Genomic DNA, 21,577 nt, shown 5'->3' with positions numbered 1-21,577 from the left:
TTTCCTTTCTGAAATCTAATTCTAGTCTGTGTGGACATACATTTTATAAGTCCTGTTATCTTAGTTTAGGGTGTCGTTTAGTCATTTTGGTATTACAGAATGTTCCTAAATCAACGTAGGAAACATTCCATCACAGGGAAGAAAATTAGACCATTTAGGGAATCAGCATTTATAAATGCTTATTTCAGACAGCACTAAAGCAGTCCCATTCTTCTGAGTGAAAATATAGAGTGACACGAATAAGATGTATAACTATGGTATGATTCAACTAAGAACGGTATTCCTGCCGGAAACCCGAGATAAAATCGTTTCAAATCGATAAATGTTGTTTTGTACAGGCACAGGGGGTGCACCGTTCCTGGAGGTACTGCAATACCAGGTCGATGCGTGGAGTGGACGGAGCAAGCCCCTTTTCCATCTCCCAGTTCCAAAAATCAATTTAATATATGGTCCCCGGGTAGGGGACGTATCAGATATTAAACTGATAAGAACAGATACTACACTTGATCTTAGCCAAAAGGCCGAGAAGCGATACCAACGAAACGCTCGATGTTTGATAGTGATTCTCCTACCCGTCTTTCTCAATGAGGGTTTCAGATGTTTATTTTTTTTTTATTGAATCAATAATAACACATTTCAAGAAACCGCATGTTCGTTGATTTGGCACGTGAAATTACAGTTGTTTTCAAAGAAAAAAACAAGGTAACCGGCCACGAAATAATGAAACAGTTACTTCTGGTCACATGGTACGCCTTACCCCCAATTGGAATCGAGAGTTAACGTATCAAACATAAAGTAGTATTCATGGTAATTAAACTAGAAATGTGGGTACTTTGGAATTAGATTCATACGCAAACTCTTACATAATGTAAATGTTTAAAGAGAACAGCCGATAGATTATTAAAAACTAACATTGCGAGTTCTGCAGTCGGTCTTGCCTTCTTGTGGATATTCAAGGTAACTGCACCATCGGGGGTTTCCTACAATAGTGTGTTCCTACAACACCGCAGGCTGCAGTTTCAGGACCGCAGCAATAGGACCATAGCTTTTCGTGTCCCTGCTCTCAGGGCGCAAGGTATTTTGTCCCTAAATGGCGAATTATTCTTGAGTTACTCATGAGATTCATTCATGAAAGAGTGATGAACAAAAACGTATGTTTACCAAATATTTTAACTAAACTTAACCATCTCTTATCTAATACTTCAATTTAACCATCTCTTATCTAATACCTAAACTAGCCCTTTAGAAACCTAAAGGTACGGCCACACTGAACGCGTTACGTGCGTTAGAGGCGTTGAAAATCGTTTTTTTTGCATAGGGAACCATTGGGTTAGGCGCGTAAATGCGTTACACGCGTAGGCGCGTGTAACGCATCTTAGAATAATCCTGGGGGGGGGGGGGGGGGGGGGGAGAGACGACTGTGGCTGCGGTGTCAGTGGCCAACAGGCCCAGCTACCACTAGTGGCCCTCTTTTTCCTTGGCTCATGATAGGCCTCTGATCTTTGTAAGCCCCAAACAAAAAATATATAGCTATTTTTTTTTTTTTACTGCAGCTCATGATAGGCCCCCTGATCGTCGTAGGCCCTGGGGTTTCAGCCCAGGCAAGCCCGTGCATTAAGGCGGCCTTTCTTTAGACCTGTTTTACGCACCTAAATAACGCGTCCAACGCACCAACGCGCCCAACGCACTAACGCGCAGAGTTAAAAAAATGTAACTTTGGACGCGCCTACGCGTGGCGCTCAGCCAATCAGCGTTGAGCTTGACGTCACCCGATGTCACTGGCAGAGAGGCGGAGGACGCACAGAAGCAGAAATAACATGGACGACCAAGTCATCGTTTCAGGGGGTGCTGAAACGATGAGGAGGTGGTGAAACTCACCCAGCTGTGAGCGCCTATACGGAGGATGTCATGCACTAGAGTTTAGATTCTCTGCCCGAGCCCGACCTGACCCGGACCCGCAGGCCGGGTCCGGCCGATATTTCCCACCACTATCCTCGGGCCGGGTCGGGCGTTTTTTTTTTTTTTTTTATCATTGCTTTATTGGCCTCATCTGAGGAGAAATCTATGCCATAAACAGAAATATTATAGGCCTTTATTAGGCAATAAATCCACTTTCCTTGACAGCGGTGAAGTTTGGTGTGCTTAAAAGTACCGACGGAGCTCAGTGGACCAATGGCGAACTACTGCGGCTGCTCTAAGTTAAACCCCAATCTATTCGGAATAAGTGTATACATGGCGATTAAAACGGACTACACCACCTCTTCTATTCGGCATAGAATCTATGCCGAACAGATAATTGTATTCCGAATGAGGCGTATACATGATCATTTTCTGTTCCGCATAGAAATCTATGCGGAACAGATGTGTCCCTGTAAACGCGGCTACTGTCAACTGTGTTCTCTGTGTTGTTCTACTAATGGTGTCTTCCTGAATCCTCGGACGCCATTCGTACTTGAGCACGGTACATGTGTGAAACAGACTTGGGCAAGGTACAGATGGCCTAGTGTGAGTGCGCCCTAAAAGGCGATTTCCTTTAGATGAGGGGTTCTGAGACCTTGAGGTCGCAGATAAGTTGGACGCAAACAAACTTAGGAATTAAATTGCTCCTCTAACAGAAATATACAATGTCCAGTATATTCATACTTTTCTACGCAAAATCAGACTTCACTTACTCTGCAGTGCTCAAAACCTAAATCAGAAATAAAGATTCATTTTACAGGTAAAGGGGGTGCACCGTTCCTGGAGGTACTGCAATACCAGGTCGATGCGTGGAGTGGACGGATCAAGCCCCTTTTCCATCTCCCAGTTCCAAAAATCTATTTAATATATGGTCCCCGGGTAGGGGACGCATCAGATATTAAACTGATAACAGATTTTTTTTTCGTTTAAAAATATTTATTGACACCAGTTCCTTCATTTAACTTTCATATCACAATTTACAGGTCAGTGTTTTAAAAGCATACACAATTTAAAAAACATTTTAATTAAACAAGCATAAAACCATCATCATTGTGAATAAAAAAAGGTACAAAAGAAGTGTCACTCTCATTAGAGGTTTTACGGGGAAAACTTCCTTCAAATACAAGAAGCCTACAGAAGTACCGCTATGCGTCAACAACATATAGCGTGTTATCAAACTACGTTCAACGCAAAAAATAACGAGTATAAAGGTGCGAACACACCAAGCGCGTACCTCGCGTACCATGTACGTGCGTAACGCAGCGAAAATGTTGCTTGACCATTTTGTGTCAAAAATGGTCAGATACGCGCGTACGCATACGCGCGTAGATGAGACCGCCCAAAACTCCCCCCCCCCCCCCCCCCCCCCCCCAGCCTGTGGCTGCGCTGGATTAAGGAGTCTGAGGAAGGAAACCCAAACGCCGCCGTGTTTGGATGGATGATAGAGCTTGGATCGGGTTAGATTAAATAATCTCGGATATAAATAACAATAATCGGGTTAAATAACTTCACATGGTGTGTCTGGTGTGTTTCCAGCATTCGTAGTGTTGATCAGCAGAGAAATAGTCCGCCAAGACGTTGAGGTTGCTTAGCAATCAGAGACTCTGTCCATGCAAGTGAACGGAGCGTTCACTCTTCGTCATAACTATCAAACCAAACATCCTTCACATTCACCGAGCGAACATTATGAGAGTAAAATGCACATTTCTCGCTAGAAATGTTTCCATAAACGCATTTAATGGCGTAACTATGTTACTATTTCCACTCAGAATAAAGAAAGTTGCCGGCCGTGGCTGCCATGGACATGGCTGCTCTGGAGTCCGAGGTAGGAAACCCAAACGTCGCCGTGTTTGGGTGATAGAGTTTAGATCGGGTTAGATTAAATAATCTCGGATATAAATAACAATAATCGGGTTAAATAACTTCACATGGTGTGTCTGGTGTGTTTCCAGCATTCGTAGTGTTGATCAGCAGATATATAGTCCGCCAAGACGTTGAGGTTGCTTAGTAACCAGAGACTCTGTCCATGCAAGTGAACGGAGCGTTCCCTCTTCGTCATAACTATCAAACCAAACATCCTTCACATTCACCGAGCGAACATTATGAAAGTAAAATGCACATTTCTCGCTAAAAATGTTTCCATAAAAGCATTTAATGGCGTAACTATGTTACTATTTCCACACAGAATAAAGAAAGATGTCGGCCGTATGCTTCTGTCCAAGCTCACTACTCTCTGCCAGTGACGTCGGGTCAAGCTCAACGCTGATTGGCTATTGCGGCGCGTATGAGCGTAAAAAGTTAAATTTTTTGAACTCCTCGCGTACATGTACGCGCGTATATGTGCGCGCGTATATGTGCGCGCGTATATGTGCGCGCCTCATACGCCCCTACAGCGAGTAAAATGTTGCTTGGTACGCATGATACGCGTGTACGCACCTCATACGTGCGTAAACCAATGCTTCCCTATGGAAAAATTGCCGATTTTATACGCGTGGTACGCAGGTAACGCGTTTGGTGTGGCCGTACCTTAAGGATCCGTGATTCAAGGCAATGCATGAACGGCACTGATGACGTCAGCAGCTCTAAGCCAATCAGTATGTCTGAGGAAGCCAAACACGTTTATTGTGAACTATTATGCATAATACATTGAATCCCCACTGAGCACGATCACTATGATTTGATGCCATCATACATGGTGTTAGTTTGGTATAAGTTAGATACACAATTAACTCTTTCTTTGCATCATTACTAGATCACTAAAAATGAGAGGAAACCGCCACTCTACCGCTCTCTAGTGGTCACTAATAGGTCGGCGCAACTTCACTCAGTAGTTTCTTTACAATTTGCGCATCAAAGAACCAAGGCTAAATTCAGGGTATGCCACTGTTTTAATTCCAGATTTCCTCAACCATGCAAACAATGAACAAATAGCAAATAAAATGCATGAACTGAACACAAACATCTGAAATCAATAAGGTTCTACACGGTTGAAACATAATTTTGATATCATGTGGTATTGTTTCGGGGTAGGTATGAATCGGAGTGTTAACGGTTCAAAACGTGATTTATTCAGAGACAGGGTAAACCGGGTTGCACTCTGGATGAGGTTCATGAAGAATCTCCATAGAGAAAAGTTCAGATTACATTGGTAATGGGCGGAGTGGTAAAACCACGACGACAGACTCTAACCCAGATAAACCTGTTCACCACTCCGTGTAGAAGAAGCTATTGAGGACTGGTGTTAGCACTACAAATATGTAGTCCAATAAGGTATTTACATGAGCTTGAATATAATATTGTCTAAATAAAGCATGGAAATTAATTTACTCACATCTTCTTTCGATAACGTTTCTCACCGGTATCAATTTAAAATGGCAAATGTGAAAAAGAGTTTCCTTGATGCACAATGTTGTTGGTGAAAAACATATTCTTACTTAAAACAAACAATAGCACAACATTCGATTCACTTGCACAACTCAAGCCTCCCTCCAGTCCAGAACTCTGGCCCTCTTAAGGAGCACCAGAATGGGTGTGGCTCAATTAACCTATGAGCCACAGCTGTAGACTATTACAGGGCTAACAGCCAGACAGGAACATGTGCATCTTTTAAAATATGGTTTAACACAGTGAAGATGCCATTCACATCTTCACAGCAACACTATTTTGAACAATCTAGTCTGAAGACAGCAGGTTTACTAAAGGCTAGAATACACGAGAACATTCAGTTGGTTTGACTGAGTTGTTTATTACCATTATGCTTTAACAACGAATAAAAGTACAAGTAGGCCTACACAATAAACAGAATGACTAAGATAATAGTATCAAACATTACAGATCATTAACAGTTGTGCACGTATCATTGACTCTCTTTGCGACTTTATTTCTAAAAGGCGACTAACGACACACTTTGCGACTTATTCAGACCATCAGGGAGAAGTTGATACACACATATTCAAACGCGTGATGGGGTTGTTCATTCCCATGCTGCTGGCTGCTCAGAGGTATCGCGGTCCACGGCTCTCGTGCCTACAGCTTCGGGGTCTCTCTCCCTCTCCTCGCGCCGTCCTGGCAGTCAGTGGGCGTGGTTATGGGAGGAGGACTCCGCACGAGCGGGAGCGTCACCGTCACCATAGTGATTCACTACAGCCGAACTCACCCAGTGGGAGTTCAGTTGTACAACATCTATTCTAGATTCATCTAAACGGGGTGACTTTTGACATGTGAACACACTTAATGCGTAATGAAAGACAATAATGAAGACAATCCTAGATGAGCTAGAGGGGAGAGCAGAGATAAGAGAGAGGAGGAGAAGAGAGAGGAGGAAGAGAGGAGAGGAGAGGATGGTGACGAGAAGAGAAGAGAGGAGAGCAGACAAGAAAAAGTCACGGTACTCACACACATGGGGAGAATCTTTACATGGTCACTGTGACCTTCTTTAAGTGTTGAATACATGAAGGGTTGTATGGTGGAGATTAAGTTTTACTGGTTCATCAACTACCAACTTTTACAATTCTTGATATAAAACGTTCCATCAATCTCGAAATTATCAAAATGAAGGTTCTAGGCAACAAACACATTTATTTTTTGTATTACCCTGAGACAGTGATTCTACTGAACACTATTAGACTGGAATATATCTATTTTAGATAACGAATTTAGGCCTACACATTAAAAAAGAAAACAATGAACGTGTAAGGACATTGCGTTTTTTTGTCATTCACTATTCAGAAGTTAAAGCAGATAATAATGTTAAAAAACTACAATTATTATTTTGTACAAATTATTCCTCTGAACATGTTAGTCCTCTTATGTTCTATATAACTGCAACTGTTAACAACTTTATAGCGTTAAATGTGTATAAAGATCTGGGGCCGTATTCACACAGGATTTTAGGGCTAAAAGTAGGTCCTAACTGGCGAATTTAGGAGTAACTCCTAAAAATAATGGGCGTGTCACTCTTAAATTTAGGACTCCTAACTTTTTTCACTAAGAGCAATTCACAAAGTATTTTAGGCCTAAAAGTAGCACCTAAGTCTAGGAGAGCTTAAAAGTCCTCAAGAGGACTCCTAACTCAGTAAGACCTATTCATAAAGAATCGTAAATGCCTGCGAGACGAAATGTTAGGGTATTAAACTTATTGTGGAGTTAATCGCAATGCAATAACATCCCCGACTAACAGGAATAATCAGATTAGTCCCGAAATAAAATGTTTGGCCATACTACGTTATTTAGCAACAGGTGCAATGCAACTTTGCAATGCCGACGATTTAAAAATATCGCAACCATCAGTCAGCCGTGCCATAAACTTTCCTTTGGACATTCAACAATAACACAGGATCAAAGCCAACTTCATGGCAATTGCAGGTATGCCCGGTGTGGTCGGTGCTATTGACGGGACGCACATAAAAATAATTGCGCCATCAAAAGACGAGGACGTGTTTGTCAATAGGAAGAAAGTGCATTCCATCAACACGCAGGTTGTTTTTGATGCAAATTTTAACATAGCCTACTGGATGTTGTTGCAAAGTGGCCTGGATCCATGATTCGCGCATTTTAATGGAGAGCGGTCTGAGGCAGCTTTTTGAGATGTACCAGTTGGGTGTCACTTGCTGGGAGACAGTGCAAGACGTGGCTCTAGACACCCTACCTCAATCCACAGTTAAAGTATAACATGTAAGTGATTACGCATATTACGCTTAGTCCTACGTGTAAAACACATCGTATTGGCTCTTTGACGCCTTTTATTTGTTGAATCCATATTTATTATTGTTTACCGATTTCTTCCATATATGCTAGAGCACACAAACATACACGAAATGTTGTGGAGAGAGGAATTGGGCAGATGAAACGTCGGTTCATGTCCTCCACGGCGAAATACGCCTCACCCCAGAGAGGGCAAGCACAGTCATTACTGTATGTGCTATTCTACACAACCTCTGCAAGCGGAGGAACATTCCACAGCCAGACGATGATGATGATGATGGCGATCAACATGACAATGAATTTGGCCGGCATTTAGGGATCACTTTGAAAACACATTTTAGGTAAACACCTTGGCACAAATCAGTCAACACTTGTGTAGTTCATAACATTTATTTTCTTTTAAATTTTTTACGTATTTTTATTGTTTGCTTTCTCTCTCTCTTGAACGTGCAGGCTACAACGTCATTATCGTGGTCTGCACAAAATTGTCATCATGCGTGTATTCTGCTAACTGCACTATAACTACTTAATAGGAATTCATTTCTAGCCTAGGCTATTTCCTTGTCTTTCGGTGATTCAGTGGGCTTGTCTGAACAACCAATCACCGAACTGACTGCTTCTAAACTCGTGCACGAGAATTGACGTAATCCATAGCAACGGCGCGTCACTCTTAGTTCACTCTTTGTGATTTATCCTTAGTAAGAGTAGGTCTCAGCGGCTTTGTGAATAACTTTTAAGAAAAAACTCCTACGTAAAATGTTTTAGCGCGAGTTAGGAGCACTCCTAGCGGTAAGATAAAATGCTTTGTGAATACGGCCCCTGGAAACAAAACAGACAAAATATATTGTGTAATTTAACCATTCATAATGGGTTGATTCAACAACTGCGATTATGTTCTTAAAGAACATCTCCTCGTTAAATATCATCAGTACGACATTAAAGCAGTTCTCTCAGATCTCACATAGTAGAGATTCTAATTCAGTAAACAACATTAGTTGTTTTGGTTGTTTCTTTGTTTTATTATCAAACAAAGGTCCTAGTCTGTTTGATTGACAGGTGAGATGATCAGGGGGGCAGAGTTGTTACCTCCATAATCACGGCGGCCTGGGCAGAGGAATGGATAGAGAGGCTCACTGAAGGTGCAGCCAGTAGCAGAGTAGATATGAACCCTGGCTTCCACATCATAGAAGGAGACCACACCCTCATCATAATCAACAAACACCCCCACCTTCTGGAGCTCAGCTCTCAGAGGGAGACAGACAGGAGGGTTATCATTAAATACCAATACATCCTTGTTGTAGAGAAGATTCCAGTAACCCGTCTCAGGGGTCCACGTGCTCCTACCTTTTCTGTCGATGGACTCTCTGACCACTCCTAACCGCCAATTAGTCTTGTCTTTAACCTGTACCTCAAAGTAAAATCTCCCTGAGGAGAAGCTCTGGCTCGTGAGAACAAATATATAATTTGTAAATCTCTTAGGGTTGTCTGGGAGTACCTTCCCCACACCTCCACAATGTACTTGTTTCCCATCCTCAGACAGGATGAGCTGGGGATGAGCTGTATCAGGATCCAGAGTCACATCTACTTCATACTGCTGGACCCTCTTCAGTTCAGCATCATCAGGCAGCTTCTACATCTCCATGTTCAGTGTCTCCTCCAGCTGATCCAGGGATCTCCTCAAGGTCCCTATGTATGACGGAGGACGGACCTCCACCGTGGTCCAGTCCCTGGTGGGTGGAGGATCCTTCAGGGAACTGAAGGTCTGGAGGAAGTGGAGGTGGTCTTTAGTGTGTGAGAGCTGCTTCACCTCTGAGCATCTATTGGTCAGATCTTCTATTTCCTGCTCCAGCTCTTTGATGAGGTCTTCAGCTTGCTTCTCTGTGGATTTCAGTTCCTCTTGAACCGTTTGGTTGAATTCATCGCGGCACTTTCCAACACAGCCTATCAGAGCAGTGAAGACCTGCCCACCAATGGCTATCTCTCTGTCTGCAACTTTGTTACTCAGATCTACTCTGTCTTTGACCTCCTTAATCTTTTGTTTCCTCTCCTGGATCATCTGCGGAACTTCAGCCTCTATCTTCCCCAGCTGGGCCGTCTTCACTTCATATTCCTCCTTCAGAGGTACAACAGGATGGGACTTGTGGTCTGTCTCTGTGCAGAACTGACACACACACACCTGTTCAGTCGGGCAGAAGAGCTCCAGAAGTCGGTTGTGTTTCTTACACATCCTGTCTTCCAGACGGTCCATAGGCTCGACCAGCCGATGTCCCTTCAGGACTGTGACTCTCTGATGTGGCTCCAGGTGGGTTTGGCAGAAAGACATGAAACACTCTAAGCAGGACTTCACAGCCTTCTGCTGGGTCCCAGTACAGAAGTCACAGGGAACTTCTGCTGGTTCAACACAAGGCTGCTCTTTAACTCGTACGGTTGTCCTAAACTGAGCAGCCAGCTCTGATAAGAGGGTATTGACCTGTGGATCAGGTTTTGTGTCGAAAATCTTGTTGCAAACAGGACATTTGTACTTGACTTGTTCATCCCAGAACTTTGTAATACAGGTTCTGCAGAAGTTGTGTCCACACGGTGTGGTAACCGGGCTGCTGAACACATCCAGACAGATGGAACATGAAAAGTCCTCCTCAGACCACGAAGTGTTAGCAGAGGCCATTCCTAGACACAGACGATAAGGTTTATGTATTGAGCAACTTTATATTTCTAATTCCATCAATTCCATATCTTGTGCTGCTTTACTCACCTTGTTGTGTTTTCTGTCTGTCAGACAATTTGTTCCAAACTGCGTTTTATTTTACTCCTGTAAGTGAGAACTGCTTCCACGTCGGTTGGTTTTGGTTTCTATGAATGTTAAGTTTTGTTTCGTGAGCAAGACATTCTCTCCTCTAATCCCCTTACATTTGGCTCCGCCCCTAACACCTGGCTCCTCCCCTGACACCTGGCTCCGCCCCCACGGACACACAGTTCCCTGACGTTTCAACCTGAACGTGGGCACATTCATGAACTGTCTAGGCTACCTCATATTCGCTGTGTGTTCTCTTCCTTGCAGCATTAAAATATGTTCAACCTTTAAGAGACAGGAAACAGTGAGCCCCGCGGGAAAGCAAGAAATTTTCATTATTTCGTGGTGATTTGTGCATTCTGTGATTAAGAGCAATGTGTGCCCAGATAACATGTGCTATTATGGTTGCTATTTAACTTTGAGTTAACACTGGCAGTTAAAAAAGGCTTGTCTCACAGACTTTAACCTCATAAAACCGCAGAGTCATGTGACTCGGGGTAGGGCAGACGAACCGACGAGTTCACCTTCAGTCAGAGACAACAAGCACTTGTTTTGTTGCCTCCATGCGAAAGTTAATTCGGCTGAATTAAAAATAGGTTTACCTAGAAAATTCAAAATTCATATGTTGATAGACTATTGTTTATAACGGTATTGCGGGCAAGGGCGTCAGTTTTTTTTTAGAAGTGGTGGGGACAATAACCATTAGCTTGAGTGTGGTTTGAAAAGTGCTGGGTACCTTTATGTAAGCTATTCATCTATTCAACGCTGCATTACAATATGCTCTACAGTGTATTGTCAGGTGTTGAAAATCCTATTCGAACAATAAAAGTTGAAAACCGCAGTTTGTGTTTTGGCTTGTTTTGCAAAACGGCGTTGGAAACCCCAGGGTATCGGCTCGGGATATGTAATACTAATACACACAGGACAAAGAACAGTGTTGGCAATTTAACACTTATCTTGACATCAACAAAGTTTACCAGACAAACAATGCCAGACAGTAAAGGGGGTACGAAATGAAACGAGGTACTGAGCATCAGCCTTTTGAAGACGAGCAAGGGCTGCTGGTAGCATTCGTTATGCTGCATTAAAAAAAGAAGAAAAAAGCAAGCGCCCAGAGGAGAATTGCATCCGCCAAATCCTGACCACCAGTAAACACTTGCGAAGGACCAATCGTTACAACATCATAAGCAAATTGCCCGCAAATAAAATCCCCTACAGTTTAGGATAATCGCACAGGTTATGCGAGAACAGATTTATGTCAGGATAGGCCTACCAGGCTCCAAGTCATCACATATCTCAATCAGACAAGACAAAACAACTATAACCACATTGGCATAGCAATCGCACCGTGTGTAGCTGCTACTAGCTGCAATCTATATATACAATGCATACTAGCTGGAGCACCAACCAGAATCAGATCACAATTGCTTAGGACCGTGGGTAACCTTTGGCCAGGTCATCACAAGCAAACAGAACCAGCAGCAAAGTTTACGTAAACCAATTTCTTACCTTATGTGGCCCTCCACATGCAGGCTAGATGATGTATCCATATCGTTATCCAGTGTCACAAACATGCTTTTTATAGGAAGCAAAAGGACCGGCTATTTTCTGAATAAAAATGTCAATTTTGGCTGTCTGTCTTGAAACTTCTCCAGTGCGTTCACACCAAACGCAACGGGGCAACAAGATCCCATACAAAGTGAACGTATAGACGCATATCGGGCAATTTTTTTTGATTTGTCGCGCCACACTTTCGCCGTGCACAGGTGAGCGCGTTCACGAGGATTTGTGGCGCGACAAATTCGCTCGAGTTTAAATATTTCAACTTTGACACGAATTTCGCGTGATGACAGCCAATCAGCGTTCAACAGCGTGGCCACTGAGTGACATGTGTAACGTAACAGCCAATCAGCGTTCGACCGTCAAAATCAGTGCAGTGCAGTCCGGGGTGAACTGCAGCATGGAGGAGAAAGTGATTGTTGCCGTTTGCGACTCTCGGAGCTCTATATATATATATATTATAATTTTATCTATAATATCGCGGCCAAAAGCTCTGTGCGCCTCCGGATAGCCGTAGCGCGGGGAGCTCATAGGGATTGGACTTCTCGGGAGTCGGGGTTTGTTTACCGGCGTTGCTATGGGTCCCAGTCTTGTGTGTTCCAACGGTTTATTAGGTAGGCCTATCTAATAAATGACGTCTTCGTGCGCGCCTATCGCATGATTTTAGACTTGACGATTTCGGTTGAGTGTGTGGGGATTTTTTCAGTCGCAATTGGTTTGCACATTTTTAAAAGTGGTGGGGACAAAATTCGTATTTCAAATAGTGGGGGGGACAATCGACGCCTATGGCAGTATGTACATTCGATGTTTTATATTTTTACAAAATGGATTATGTGAACAATGCTGAATAACATTCATCATGTAAATTCAATGTATTGCAGGAGTTTAGCTTGACATTAACCAAGTTAAATGACAATTAAATGAACCGCACCAAACATGCAGAAGTCAATGTAGGATTTTAATATATTATCAAAAACACTTGACATAAGTTTTATACATGTTTTTCTAAAGGAAAGCAGAGGAAAACATTTTCCCAAATGAAACATTTCAAAATGTCGCCATTCAGAAAGCAAGTGAAGAAGTTTGTTTAAAACCAGTCCTCCCTGACCAGCTCTGTCCCTGACTCTAAACCCTGACTCTCAACCCTAATGCTGAACCCTCTGAGGGCAGGAAGACGCTCCTTCAGTGTAAAGGTTCAAGAAGACACTCCTTCAGAGTAAAGGTTTGAACCACGGAGAAGGAAGAAGAAGGGGAAGGAGTAGTGAGTAGTGAAGTAGTGAGGTTAGGGAAATAGTGAGGTTAGTGACAGACGTGAGGGAAAGGCGTGCGGAAGCACACGGGTACATGTGGGGTCAAGAAGATCACTCCCACTGGAGGTCATTGATCCATCAGCCTCAGACCGCTGAGCTCAGCAGGTCTTCTGGAGGACGAGGCTCAGATGAACTGAGGAGACGGGACCAGCAGGGTGTCAGGATCACATGGGGTTCAGCTCAGGTGTGTCTGCCCCCGACCAAACAGGCAGCTCCTCCACCAGGCAGGGCCTCCATCAGCTCCTCCACCAGGCAGGGTCTCCATCAGCTCCTCCACCAGGCAGGGCCTTCAGCACGGCTCCTCCATCAGCTCCTCCCCCAGGCAGGGTCTCCATCAGCTCCTCCAGCAGGCAGGGCCTCCATCAGCTCCTCCACCAGGCAGGGCCTTCAGCACGGATCCTCCATCAGCTCCTTCAGCCATGGATTCCCGGTCTGGTTACAAACACAGTTGGTCTCAGCAGTAAATCACCTGGGGACGCACCACACCCCACCTCCTGCATCTGAGGTTCACTTGTAAAATGGAAGACGAATTTAAACATATTTAAACACTTGAATTAGACAACGTCTACAGATCGACTCGTTCAGCAATTCATCCACTACGGTCGTAGCAGCACTAGTAAGAATAATGGCTCATATAACTCCCATATAACCCCCAGGTGAATTAACTCAAATCACAGATTGGCACAGATTTAAAGTCATAAGAGGATCAAAACCAGACCTAAACTACAGAGGAATTTAGTGTTGCAGATGAGCTTGGTGACGGTTACCCTCTGGTCCGGTGCTGCAGGCCCCTGGTCTCCAGCCTCAGTCTCCGGTCCATCCTGGCACCACAAGCCTCCGGTTACCAGCCTCTCCGCCTCGCCTTTCAGCTACAGCAGCAGGTTTATATTAGCATTTGCCCAACAATAAACTTATTTGACTCATCCGAAACCGAGTTACACAATTAATTTAACTATTATTGTACAACTCAAGGCTAGAAAAGACATGAGCATCCCGTATTGAGAATGAAGACAGAGCAGTCCACACGTTTAAAGAAGTGGTTCAGCCCATGCATTGAAACTGAGCCGAGAAGACTACTTACACAGAGCACTGACCTGTTCTGGAGGACTTCTGACAGGAGGTGGAGGTCTGGCTCTGGTTGAGGAGGTCTGGCTCTGGTTGAGGAGGTGGAGGTCTGGCTCTGGTTGAGGAGGTGGAGGTCTGGCTCTGGGTCAGGAGGTGGAGGTCTGGCTCTGGGTCAGGAGGTGGAGGTCTTGCTCTGGGTGAGGAGGCAGACACCTTGGGACACACTACATGTTACCTTTTTAACCTTGTACAGTTCTAGAGTTTCTTCTACTGCAACATGTGGGAAAGACGGCCATTATTTTAGCTTTGATATTATCCAGTTGGTAACTCAGCACCAAAGTCGTCCTTTTACCGTCTTTCCATTTGGTAGGGTTTAACTTCTGTGGCAATTAATGCCACCAGATATTTAGAACGTACAAAAGCTGAAGTACCAAAGAACACTAAGCAGTATCGATATGAAATCAAATATACTCAGCCTTATTCAGGTGCTGGGTTCCCTTGAAGAAATGCCAAATTGTCTTCCACCTTGAAATGATTTTCAGCCTTCACTGATGGTCAGAAATGGGCCCGCAAGTAGAACGCTCTTCTGTACGCAGCGAGAGTCCCGTCAACGTGGTTAAAAGTACGGCGTAACCATCGGAAATTATCAACATAATGTACGACGTACGTCTCAGTATGTATTTAATATCAAACTTAAAGTTGTTGAAGATATGGGGCAACAATTCCCAATGGACACCGAAAATAGTTTCCGTTGGCAACAGCTCTATGTTACGCAAACACAAACCAGAACGTTCCGCCAGATTCCCTCAGGGGACTCGCATCCAACTAACTGCCCGTAGGGTTCTTATGGTTGTCAAGACTACAACGTTCTATGCTGACCATTGAGTCTAAATCAACTGACCACACTCAGAACCTTCCACGGCGGGAAGCACAAACCGTCCGACTGGAATCCGAACATTCCAGCCGGAACCGACCAAATAAAAAAAAAAAACAGCGCCTCACCTTGAGCTGAACGGAGGAAGATCCTGAAGTCCAGCGATGGTCTTCATTAAAACACAGCCAACAGACTTACCTTGATGCCATCCGTTTGATGCCGTTGGTCATAACTACTATTCAGTGTACCTTTACATTATTATGCACCCAGTGTGTACAAGTTATACCACTCAAAACCGTACGAAGAACCGAACTACCATGCACGTCCACGAATTTAAACCTCAAATCCTTGCCTAAAAACAATGGAATTATCCAATGCAAAACCGTGTCTACATTATACAATAAACAGAACAATTATCTAGATTATTCAGGGTACAACCCATACAGACCAAATCTAAACATTGAGCTGACCATAACCCTGCAACTTCACCCTGACTGCCTCATCACCAACAGCAAATCATGCCAGCCAGCCAACACATGTACAGCTCCAGTGAGAAGTGGGCATCTGAGTGAAAGGACTGCCCATAATAAAATGAAGCCCAATTCCTGAACTATCCAACCATCTTCATGGTTTAAAGAGTTACAGACTTGACATGGTGTTCTAATCACCTTTGTCTACTCCCTCATTACTTATAAAACTCTACATCTCAATCGCAAGAGTGTTGCATCCTACTTATGAGGGTGTGGTCTGAGTGAGCAGAGATGCATGCTGGGATACAGTGCCGTCTGAAGTCTTCAGTTCTATAGACACGCCCCCTCAGGAGAAACCAAGTGTTTGAGAATCTGTCGTGACATCAGTTACATGAGCTGGAATATCCTTCAAGATGGCCCCAGGATTCTCAGAGGAGAAAGGCCAAGAGGAAGATGTGAGGGTTCTTCCTCTCAGCCTGTGGAACACAACAACAGTCTTCATCAGAGTACCATGGAACACTTTGAAACGTTCTCCTCTATACACCTTGAAGCCCCAGTGAAGGTTTCCTTACCTCCTCAGCTGAAGAGCAGCTTGAAGAGCGCACTAGTTGGAGTTCCCAGATTCGTTCTGATTTAAGGGAACCAATCGTTCAGCTAGTCCTGTACGAAACAAATACAGTTCAGCCTGAGAAGACATGCAACCGAGCGCAAGACAAGATCCACAGGGCTCTCCATCAATCCAGCCAGGTAGGAAGAGCCGCCTCACTCCAGGTCTGAAGGTCATCTTGAATATCCATTGATGTCCCTTTCCAACTTCAGACTCTCCTTTTGGAATGCCTTTAGGTGTCCATCCTCCATTGATCCTGATTGGTGTAGTCCTAGTTTGAAGTACATGATCTGAACACGCCGCTTGCATCCTTTTACCCTTGAGTTGGATACTCTCCTTCCTTCCCAGTGTGTTGGATCTCGCTCCGGAGCGTCGCTCCGGGCTCTTCATGTCTACTGAAGGCCTCAGGTAAACATGTGGCCGTCCATCAGGTATGATTTAGTTGACCTTTCCAATACCCCAAGCCAACCACACAGACCCCCGTATGAACATTATCACTGTCAAAGCAAGCAGGACACACACGTAGAACCCAGGACACGCACGTAGAACCGCTCGCTGCCTGCTGCCGGCTGCCCGCTGCCGGGCGACGGTGCCTCGCGGCAACCGGCGGCATGTCGCAGTTCATGTACTTCAGCGAGTCAAAGCCAAATTTCCTTTCCCCCAATTCCTTCTCAACCATGGCTCAGATAACCCCCACTGTCTCGTTGTGGAAATACAAGAGATATAAGTAGAACCCCATGCCAGATAGAACCAAACACAAGTAGAACCCCATGCCAGATAGAACCAAACACAAGTAGAACCCCATGCCAGATAGAACCAAACACAAGTAGAACCCCATGCCAGATAGAACCAAACACATGTAGAACCCCTGCCAGATGGAACCAAACACAAGTAGAACCCCTGCCAGATAGAACCAAACACAAGTAGAACCCCATGCCAGATGGAACCAAACACAAGTAGAACCCCATGCCAGATGGAACCAAACACACGTAGAACCCCCTGCAAGGTGTGAGTTAGGGGGGGGACACACACATAGAACCCTAGCGATGCTAAAAAGTCATCCATCTCATGTCAAACCCACACACCACTGAGCCATAAAAGGCCCAACACTCATGCAGGGTAAAAACCTCCTGCCAAATAACATTCCATCATCCAACCCCGGCACTCCTGCCAGGACACCCAGAACAGAACCATCATCGTCTCCAGAGACATAAATTATGTACAACATTCTTCAGTGGCGTCCCACATTGGTGATGGATCATGCTTGCCGTCTCCAAAATGTGTCCAAGGTTGATTCAACGTCTCTGAAGTCATGTGTTTGTAGTCAAGTGGTTTCCTGAATGAGGGGCCTTCACAGATGCAGAACGGTGCAGCTTTAGTCAGCCTGAGGACAGGCAGGAGGTCATCTGTTCAGAAGACCACCCAGTGGAGGGGGGTGGCTCTTGAGGAGCAGGATCCATCTTGGAATGGCCCCAAATAAGACCTTCTTGGAAATGAAACTGTTCCTGAGGAGTCACGATGCCTGGAGGGGACTGTTGAATGTGTTCCATGGTTCTCGGTGTCAGACTGAAGTTGTGTTTTAGTCGTTGAGATGAGGAGCCCCCTCATCTCCCCCTGGTGTTTCTCATTCTGAATCCCTGTCTCCATCTTGAAGAACATTCTAGTCCATGTAACCGACGTCATGACGGTTTCTCAAACACTCAGTTTCCCCTGAGGGGGCGTGTCTACAGACCTGTAGACTTCAGACAGCTCTGTATCCCAGTATGTACCTCTGCTCACTCAGACCACACACTCATCAGTAAAGAAACACTCATGTGATGATGATGCAGGGCTCACGAGAGTAGCTGGAAAGAAGACTGAAGACATCAGAACCCAACCCATTACTCCAGCTTACAACAATAACTTAGAACCTTTAACCGTTTTAACAAACCATTAAAACCAACAAAAACCAAACGCCTAAGTAGCCCATGAACCAATAAAACATCCTTACTACTCGGATCAACCTTCAGCTAACGGGTTAACTCACCAGGAAGCCAAAATACAGCAATGTGCCCAAGAGTAATGAGAAACTATTGACTTACAGTTCGCAGTTCATCTTCATGGTGAAGTTGGGATACTCACAGAACTGCAGTTAAATATCCATGATAGACCTTTCAAGGAATGAACAGTTTACTCATTATTGTCCTCAAATTTCGAACACAGTTCAACATCTACCAACTCCATTAAATCAGATGAATGAATGACAATACAAATTCAGGGCTTTCGGAATCATCCAACTTTTAAACAATGTTTAAGATAATTAACTAATCCAGCTTTTTAATATAAGTAGCTAATTATTTGACTGTCATTGGTCAAGAGTGATTTACTTTTTACTTTGACAAGTTTGAATGTATAGTCTCCAAAATGTTAGTTTCAGGTAGAATCATTATTTAAATTTCAAATGAGTTTAACCACCAGAATCCCAGATTTCCTTCACTCATTGTCAGTGTTTATATTCAACATACAAGTCAACGCAGCTGTGCTTTGCTACACATTTCTACTCACATCAGGTCCAGATGAGATGCTCCTCTTTACTTCAAAAAGTCTTTAACCTGTGAAACAGGAAGAAATGACAAATACGTCACAACAGAACTCAACAGAACACTACACACGTTCTGGTTTCTGGTAACACAACATACCGCGCTTGGGAGACGCTACACTGCCAAACAGTGGAGAACACCAATTTACTGTCCGGTTCCCTCTTAAGTGAAACGCACCAGATGCAACCAATTTACCAATTAAGAAAAACACTCGGCGCGCGAGCTGCGGCAGGTGAGCTAGTTTAGTAAAACTCAATGCAGGTTCGGCGCCCTCTGGTCGCCTTCTTAACAGTAAGAGTCTATTTCAGCTCTGTGTTTGATATTTAATGACCTCCCTCATTTAAAGGGATGAGTCTGATTTGACTGATTTAGAGTCATACTTCAGAATGAAGAAAGTCTTCATTCAATTCACCACACACGCGTGCGCTCGCGTGTGCGTGCGCGTGCGTGTTCGTTCTTCTTGCATTGTGGAATTGATTCATTTAGAAGTGGTTCCGGATTGGTATTAGCGCTACAAATCTGTGGTCGAATGACGCACTGATGTTATGTTAGCTTGAACATCATATGGTCTAAATAACGCATAGAATCAATTAAATATCGCCTCGTAACTTTTTTCGATAACGTTTAACCAGTTTCAATGAAAAAGACATGGCAACACTGTCCCAAACCACAACAATTCGTTAGTCCAAAACGATTAAATAAATAAACGAGGACTAACAATCGTGTTAACGGCTTGGTGCGAGATCCGAAATGCACTCATTCATATTAACAGTAAGAGGGGGTGCACCGTTCCTGGAGGTACTGCAATACCAGGTCGATGCGTGGAGTGGACGGAGCAAGCCCCTTTTCCATCTCCCAGTTCCAAAAATCAATTTAATATATGGTCCCCGGGTAGGGGACGTATCAGATATTAAACTGATAAGAACAGATACTACACTTGATCTTAGCCAAAAGGCCGAGAAGCGATACCTACAAAATGTTCTACCTAGAGCACCCATTCCCAGAAATGTCACTCTCATCAGCGGTTTTACGGGGAAAACTTCCTTTCAATACAAGAAGCCTACAGAAGTACCACTATGCGTCAACAACATATAGCGTGTTATCAAACTACGTTCAACGCAAAAAATAACGAGTATAAGGGTCCGTGATTCAAGGCAATGCATGAACGGCACTGATGACGTCAGCAGCTCTAAGCCAATCAGTATGTCTGAGGAAGCCAAACGCGTTTATTGTAATGTGAACCATTATGTATAATACAATGAATCCCCACTGAGCACGATCACTATGATTTGATGCCATCATACATGGTGTTAGTTTGGTAAAAGTTAGATACATGAGAAATTAACTCTTCCTTTGCATCATTGCTAGATCACTAAAAATGTGAGGAAACCGCCACTCTACCGCTCTCTAGTGGTCACTAATAGGTCGGCGCAACTTCACCCAGTAGTTTCTTAACAATTTGCGCATCAAAGAACCAAGGCTAAATTCAGGGTATGCCATGTGCTATGTTTTAATTCCAGATTTCCTCAACCATGCAAACAATGAACCAATAGCAAATAAAATGCATGAACTGAACACAAACATCTGAAATCAATAAGGTTCTACACTGTTGAAACATAATTTTGATGGTATCGTTGTTTCGGGGTAGGTCATGAATCGGAGTGTTAACGGTTCAAAACGTGGTTTATTCATAACCGGGTTGCACTATGGATGAGGTTCATGAAGAATCTCCATACAGTTAAAGTTCAGATTACATTGGTAATGATCGGAGTGGTAAAACCACGACGACAGATTAACCCAGATAGGCTAAACCTGTTCACCACTCCGTGTAGCCGAAGCTATTGAGGACTGGTGTTAGCACTACATATATGCAGTCCAATAAGGTATTTACATGAGCTTCAATATCATTGTCTAAATAAAGCATAGAAATGTACTCACATCTTCTTTCGATAACGTGTCTCACCGGTATCAATTTAAATCAACTTGATGCACAATGTTGTTGGTGGAAAAACATATTCTTACTTAAAACAAACAATAGCACAACAGTCGATTCACTTGCACAACTCAAGCCTCCCTCCAGTCTAGAACTCTGGCCCTCTTGATGAGCACCAGAATGGGTGTGGCTCAATTAACCTATGAGCCACAGCTGTAGACTATTACAGGGCTAACAGCCAGACAGGAACATGTGCATCTTTTAAAAATATGGTTCAACAGAGTGAAGATGCCATTCACATATTCACAGCAACACTATTTTGACCAAGCTAGTCTGAGGACAGCAATAACTAAAGGCTAGAATGCAGGATAGTTAGTCGGCTGAATACACGAGAACATTATTTTGGTTCGACTGAGTTGTTTATTAGTATTATGCTTTAACAACGAATAAAAGTACAAGTGCACAATAAACAGAATGACTAAAATAATAGTATCAAACATTACAGATCATTAACAGTTGTGCACGTAATCGTATCATTGACTCTCTTTGCGACTTTATTTAAAAGGCGACTAAAGACACACTTTGCGACTTATTCAGACCATCAGGGAGAAGTTGACACACATATTCAAACGTGTGATGGGGTTGTTCATTCCCATGCTGCTGGCTGCTCAGAGGTATCGAGGTCCACGGCTCTCGTGCCAACAGCTTCGGGGTCTCTCTCCCTCT

General features: G+C 43.8%; 1 long non-coding RNA gene, 2 other non-coding genes and 2 pseudogenes across 3 annotated transcripts; all 5 read right to left on the bottom strand.

Annotated features, from left to right (window-relative positions):
* Window positions 1-342: 342 nt before the first annotated feature.
* On the bottom strand, window positions 343-533 carry LOC132450464 (U2 spliceosomal RNA). The gene has a single exon (XR_009523848.1). It is a non-coding gene; the product is annotated as a U2 spliceosomal RNA (small nuclear RNA).
* A 2,190-nt stretch (window positions 534-2,723) lies between these two features.
* On the bottom strand, window positions 2,724-2,895 carry LOC132450475 (U2 spliceosomal RNA; annotated as a pseudogene).
* A 5,592-nt stretch (window positions 2,896-8,487) lies between these two features.
* On the bottom strand, window positions 8,488-10,572 carry LOC132450080 (E3 ubiquitin-protein ligase TRIM39-like; annotated as a pseudogene).
* Window positions 10,573-13,529: 2,957 nt separating this feature from the next.
* Window positions 13,530-19,903, bottom strand: LOC132450086 (uncharacterized). The gene is made up of 5 exons (XR_009523787.1): window positions 19,018-19,903; window positions 18,884-18,930; window positions 14,418-18,489; window positions 14,091-14,192; window positions 13,530-13,755 (listed from the first exon to the last, which is right to left on the bottom strand). It is a non-coding gene; the product is annotated as an uncharacterized LOC132450086 (long non-coding RNA).
* Window positions 19,695-19,885, bottom strand: LOC132450462 (U2 spliceosomal RNA). The gene has a single exon (XR_009523847.1). It is a non-coding gene; the product is annotated as a U2 spliceosomal RNA (small nuclear RNA).
* Window positions 19,904-21,577: the final 1,674 nt, after the last annotated feature.

Source organism: Gadus macrocephalus, chromosome 21 (genome assembly GCF_031168955.1).
Source record: "Gadus macrocephalus chromosome 21, ASM3116895v1".
NCBI lineage: Eukaryota > Metazoa > Chordata > Actinopteri > Gadiformes > Gadidae > Gadus > Gadus macrocephalus.
The sequence above is the reverse complement of the archived record's forward strand: the minus strand, read 5'-3'. Positions and strand labels throughout refer to the sequence as shown.